This window comes from Xyrauchen texanus, chromosome 15 (assembly GCF_025860055.1).
Source record: "Xyrauchen texanus isolate HMW12.3.18 chromosome 15, RBS_HiC_50CHRs, whole genome shotgun sequence".
NCBI classification, from domain to species: Eukaryota; Metazoa; Chordata; class Actinopteri; order Cypriniformes; family Catostomidae; genus Xyrauchen; species Xyrauchen texanus.
Genome location: NC_068290.1, coordinates 14,544,633 through 14,551,061, shown reverse-complemented (window position 1 = coordinate 14,551,061; position 6,429 = coordinate 14,544,633).

Genomic DNA, 6,429 nt, shown 5'->3' with positions numbered 1-6,429 from the left:
ATGTATGCGGTTTCAATTATTCTTATTATTTTTTAATTCTTATTTTAATCTCTCCTATGTAAAGCACTTTGAATTACCATGGTGTATGAAATGTGCTATATAAATAAACTTGCCTTGCCTTGCATTGCTTTGTTGGATTTGCCATGCATTTTCTTGTCTTATCAGTTGGTTGGCATATTGCTTTATTGTCTTGAAGATGTGAACTCGTGCCATTTTGTTTTTTGTGAGAGCAAGTGGCTTTTTTGTTTCCGATTTGCCTCGTGTCTCTCTGTCCTGTGTCATACCCTCCTCCTTGTTTGCCCATTATCCATTAAATGGTCTCACCTGCCCTGCCTGTTAACCTGTTGATTTCTCTCCCTATGTTAGTCTCCTTGTGTGTGCTGTCCTGTGCCAGTTCGATCACTCTGCGTTTGGGTCTTGCCTCAAGTCTGCTAATCATGACATTCACAGTGCATCATGGGAGAGGGTGATCACTGCTGAATGCATTTGCCACATTTAGTTTTCCACGACACTCTGGTGGATTTTTCACTCCTGGATCATGGGTAGTTTAGATTTTCATCATAAATTCCACTATTAAATGCAATTATTTTTTGAATTACATTGAATTAACACAGACTGATGGTTTCATCAGAAACAAATACCAACAATTAACAACCTCAGATCTCACAGTAGGTCTGTTTTTAAAGGTTTATACGTTATCGTTGAGTTCGAATCCAGGGCGTACTGAGTGACTCCAGCCAGGTCTCCTAAGCAACCAAATTGGCCCAGTTGCTAGGGAGGGTAGAGACACACAGTCCTTGTGGTCGCTATAATGTGGTTTGCTCTCAGTGGGGCACGTGGGGAGTTGTGCATAGATGCTGTGGAGAATAGCGTGAAGCCTCCACACGCGCCATATCTTCACGGTAATGGACTCAAAAAGCCACGTGATAAGATGCGCAGGTTGACAGTCTCAGACGCGGAGGCAACTGGGATTTGTCCTCCGCCACCCGGATCGAGGCGAGTCGCTACGCCACCATGAGGACTTAAAACGTATTGGGAAATGGGCATTCCAACTTGATGAGATAAAAAAAATGTATTTGCCTATGGAAAAAATATATGGAATTTTCGCCTCAGGAACCAAACTGTTGCATTCTATTTAAAATTGTCATCAAGTCAGGTATTTGCACTGAAAAATCATGCATTAAATCTGTACAATAGTCAGTTCATAGCATTTTCATCACCCAACTTTTCCTTCTGCTCTGTCATAACATCCTGACATGAAAAATTGGGTAAGCTGTTAACAACGTATTATGTTCTTGCTGTGTAGGATGCACTCACTTGACAAAAGAGTGCTCTGCTACTGTGCTTAGTGGCCCCTTCCTCCATTTGGGCTGATTTGCAAAACATTCTCTGCAAATTGACCATGGAGGTGAGTCACAGGACCTAATCTTTCTTAAACTGCTGACCCACTGGGCTGCTAAAGGAGGAAGCATGGTGAACAAAAAGTCCTTTAATGAGCTGAAATCCCTGTGGACTAGCTCTCCCCTGGTGGGCTAAGCACGACTGTGCATCAGAAACTTACCCTACCAACAGCCTGTCCAACTCTCATGACATCACCCACCTTGAGCCTCTCTCTGGTGACATCACCTCGTACCCTGATTTAACTGGCTCTTTCCTTTTGACCTGGGATCGATCTTAAAGCCATTATGGGGATTTTCCATTAAAGACTTTTGGATAGGAGACCCCTGCTTCCTCTAGACTGAAGAATCATGTGGCATCTATAAATCAAGTGTAAACTTGAATGAACAGTTAAAAGAAGCTTGGATTTCATTCTTATGGGTCCCTGTCATCATTTAGATTTTTACCTTAAGTTTTTTCTTTTTATTTTGTTGCTATCCAATGTTTTGCATTCAAACATTCAGTGTTCATTTATGTGAAGGCCTAAGTATGGATAAGTATAAGTTGTGATGAGAGGTATCATGCTTTAACTTGTTTCAATATCTTTGGGGATTTTCAAGTTTTTGTGTTGAATTTTCTGGTTTTGTGCTGCCTGGGGAGTTAACTACAGTAACTACTGTAAGCCAGAAAATCTGTTTACGACAAGTCTTTCCCACTCATCATGGAATCTTCAAAACACTTGGGCTACAGCCCGCAATATTTCACACAAAAATTTAAAAGCTTACCATTCACACATACTCAGGGGCGAAAATTTCATCAAAATGTTGGGGGGGGACAATAAACATAACAAAAAGTTTTTTTTTGTTGTTGCCCCATTTGCATTTGTATTCTTTTATTTCTTAATCAATTATTTTAAGAATATATCATTATATTATTTACAATACACATTTTAATTATATTTTAGGGGGGACACCCCCCCCCCGCGATTTCTGCCTATGCACATACTGTATTGTGGACTAATTGCAATGTTTTTTCTATTCAAATAAAAAGACTAAAATTAGTCATAAATAATATCCTTTATTTTCTTTTTTTCCTAATTTTGTAAACATGTATCTCTGGTTCTGTTCACTCTACCTCATTTTTAAAAGTCTTATTTCATTTTACTAGATGGCAGCAAACACTAGTCTAAGTTTCAGTTCATGCACCACCCTCGTTATTTCATTGAATATCTCAGCCTCTGAGGGGACTAGAAGCTCCATCTCAAGCGCTATTCGGATGGGATAAGTATTCCTGACATATGTCTGTAAAGTAATTTATTACTGCTGACGTCTGTAATATTTACAGTTGTTTCTCATGGGATAAGCAATGTCTGTAAAAATCACAGAGATAGGTACACTTCTGTAACTCGTAACTGATCTATTAGAAAATGTATACTGTGCTGATTAATTATGCAGGAAATATTAACGATGAGAATATACTGTATCTGAGATTATTTGAAAAAAATTATTGAATATCTGTCTAAAAATACAACAGAACTGGCAACATTAAGATATGGAAAATCCCTTCACATTATGTAATTTTATTTGTCCCTCCATAATACATGTTCCAAAACACGGGGCTTGACACAATTTCCCACACTCCTCAAAAAAAACACACACACACACACACACACACACACACACACACACACACACATGTTGTGTTTCCATGTTTTATGGGGACTTTCCATAGACATAATGGTTTTTATACTGTACAAACTTTATATTCTATCCCCTAAACCTAACCCTACCCCTAAACCTAACCCTCACAGAAAACTTTCTGCATTTTTACATTTTCAAAAAACATAATTTAGTATAATTTATAAGCTGTTTTCCTCATGGGGACCGACAAAATGTCCCCACAAGGTCAAAAATTTCGGGTTTTACTATCCTTATGGGGACATTTGGTCCCCACAAAGTGATAAATACACGCTCACACACACACACACACACACACACACACACACACACACACACACACACACACACACACACACACTGCTCGTTTCTCTTTTACATGCATAACTAAACACTGGGCACAATAAAAAGCTTGAGAAAAACATGCATCAGTTCAAATGCATAAGCCAGCATTATCAAGTTGTGAAGCGCTTCATTTTCTGGTGTCTTCTTTTGACCAACATTCACTTTGAGAACTTAAGAAACAGAGATATTTAAATGACTCAAGAGCTTGAAAGTGACGATTTTCGGGCTTTTAACCAACATGTCAATTCACACAGGATTAATATTACCAGGGTTTATTTTTACAGGTTGTTTTAAAGTACCGTCAAGGGAACGCACACTCCGGAACAATTACTGACATGACCGATTCGCATGGAATTAAAGTTACTGAGAAGCTCTGGTAGTTATTACATTACAATCCATTACATTACCCCATATGAACAAATAATGTCCTAATATCGCTTAAGTGTCATTAGAAAGCTGAGATCCCTTTGCTATGATGTATAACATTGTATCATCAATAGCAGAAAACATATTTTTTCTGATAATATTTTTAGAATGCTTTTCCTGCTGGATATTTTGTTCTGGACATCTAAAATATAACATTGGATTATTCAGCCAAGCAAGCTCACAGAGAAGTAAAAACTGGCTCATGTTTTAAAAAACTTCCTAAGGAAAGAGCAGATATAATGTTTTTGTCTACATGGGGCTTACAACAGCAATAATCAGCGCATAAAAGAGACATCTGTATTATATAATTTACAGAAATCATATTTTACTTTGTGATACTTTTGAAAATCTTTTGAACTGTGGTATTAGGGCAACAAAATAAACTGTACGGTCACATTCCTGAGAATGAGAGCTTTCATTTGATATATGACTTGTCCATTTAGGCTACTGTAGGTGCTATATGAAATACTTTTTTCACATAAATATTTCTACCCATTACCTCTAGGGGCGCTAATTTGCTACTCGAATGTTCTGAAGCCTTATTTAGTTATTTTATGTATAAATGCAGAAGTGATGGTTATCTCTGAAATTTTCAGATTCTAAGCTTTCAAAGATATGCCTGACTTATGTACACAGGGACATGAACATTTTAAGCATACATTTCTTTCATGATTTAGCGAACCCTTTGTTTAAGGGGTTAACCGAACAGCCAGGTATCAAATGATTTAATATAGGAAGCTATTTAAAAAAAATTAGGTCAATGGGAGAATGTGTCTCATAAATAAGCATGGTTATTAACACAGGAGTGTGGATCCTTCAAGTGAGGTAATCTGATTATAACAAGCCAAGTATGTCTGTGGCTGATCACTTTGTTTTGGTCAGGACACTCTCAGTATTTTGAAAAATAGTGTCTGGCTTCAACTGGCACATCAAATCTCGCTGTGTTGCTATGATACAAACACACTTTATGAATGGTTTTCCCAGTGGTCAAAATAGACAAATACTGTATATCAAAGATTAACTTTTTTTTTTTACTGGTTAGTATATCTATCCCCAAACAGAGATTTTAAATTCTCTCGTTTGTAAGTGGTAAAAACAAAATCAATTTGACAACAGGAAAAGTGTAGCCTATGGAAGGGGATTTGGATGTTCTTGCAAATGGATTAAATGGCAGATAGGTAGGGAAATGAGAGTAAGAGGGGATTTACATACTAACACACTTCTGCCTTTAACCATCTTGTTAGGCAGTTCAGTGTCTGTGGTAACACAAAGGCAAGTCTAGTCAACTAAAGGTGTCAGATCATTATACTAAGTTCCCTTTTTGCTGCGATTGATGTCTGTGTTTACTCAGCAACATGCTGGAATTCTATTCAGCTTTAATTATGCAGACACGTTATTTAGAGTGTAACAAACACACCTCTGCGGTTTTGAACAGTCAAAATGTATAAACAGTGCTGCTTCTGCTCATATCGTGAGAATGCCACTATATCCTCAGCAAATATTACTTCCCACATAAACGTCCTTAAAACTGTCCCACTTAACCAGAAAAAAAGAGATTTTAAAAATACACCCTGAACCAGAGGCTGGTGTGCATGCCAATGCAATCCAGCTTAGCATCTTTGCGTATTATTACACGGGCTCTCTGCGCCTAAAAACTATAGCACGGTGAAATCATTCATTTTCTGGTCTGATGTCATCTCAGACTCTCCGTAATTGCTGGAGTCCGGCGTCTTGTGTCTATAATTGGTAAAGACACCACAAACTCCCTGAGAAGACACTGTAGGTGGGTACTTGGGTAACTGGTGGATTCATTATTTTGTATAAAATTAAAGCGAAGGACATCAAAAGGAAAACCATTTTTCAAGTCTCTTCTTTTTTTTTCTTCCTTTTTTCTTTGTGGTTCGAAAACAGACATTCTAGTTGTCTCTCTGCTGCTGTTGAGAACTGGTTGCAGTTAATGGGGTGCTTGCAGGGGTTAATGATAGATCTGTTTCCCAGAAACCTGCTGTAATTCAGCACATTTTAAGTGCATGCTGATAATTTTATATAATTTATGTAACCATAGAAACTTTGAACGTAGGTTATTAAGGGTGAAAACATCAGAAGAAGAAAGGAAGGAATTAATGCATAAAGGTAATTGAGAGGAAGTGATGTAGAATACCATTACAAATATTTGTGTACAGAACAGTTGCTGGTAGTCATGAAATGTTGCTGTCATGGTGAGTTTTATGGTGGAGGAAAACAACAAGTTTTTAAAATTAGTACCAAACATTTCAGTTTAGGACAGATGTCATCTTGGGTTATGCAAAACAGAATTACAGTGAGCATTATTCTGTAGCTTCTTGAACATAGTTTGCAGATTTGAAATCAAATAGGCCCAACATTGCACACATGTTCAGTGACACTGTTCTTACACGATGATGAAATGTGCAGTGTGATGAAAGTGTAGGCGTGTATATGAAAACCTCTATCACCCTCTTTGGAAGGAACCACTCCAAAATAGAGCCAAATAGTACCAAACACACAGCTAAATAACGCTTAGATCTTAAGGGAATATTTCTGGTTATATGCAACTTAATGTTTATTAATGTTCTGTTGATTACCA